Source organism: Sinocyclocheilus grahami, unplaced genomic scaffold (genome assembly GCF_001515645.1).
Source record: "Sinocyclocheilus grahami isolate Dianchi unplaced genomic scaffold, SAMN03320097.WGS_v1.1 scaffold968.1, whole genome shotgun sequence".
Taxonomy (NCBI): domain Eukaryota; kingdom Metazoa; phylum Chordata; class Actinopteri; order Cypriniformes; family Cyprinidae; genus Sinocyclocheilus; species Sinocyclocheilus grahami.
Window position 1 is genome coordinate 242,288 of NW_015506147.1, and position 315 is coordinate 242,602.

Here is a 315-nt window from a genome sequence, read left to right on the forward strand (position 1 = left end):
AAAAGAGAAATTTTTTGAAAAAAAATGTTTTTTTTTTTTTTTAAACGAAGCATTAACACGTTAGACTTCACCCCATAAACACAATCAAGCCTAGAAAAAATATCAGTGAACCCCCCCCTATAAAAAAATAAAAATAAGAAGCATTTTGCTAAATTCTGGACTGATATAGCTTTAAATGGTGGCTCGACATTAAGTCTATCCAGATACACTGTGCAGTACTCATTAAATTAATTGCAGGATCAAAGATGTTCCAAGATCATTCAATTACTATTACAGTAAAAAGGTGCATCTCTGCCAACAATGCAGATCTGCCTT

General features: G+C 32.1%; 1 protein-coding gene across 1 annotated transcript in view; it reads right to left on the bottom strand.

Annotated features, from left to right (window-relative positions):
* The window catches only part of LOC107564876 (serine/threonine-protein kinase ULK4-like), a 139,421-nt gene that overhangs the window by 137,877 nt on the left and 1,229 nt on the right, over window positions 1-315 (bottom strand). The gene's annotated exons all lie outside the window — the stretch shown is intronic.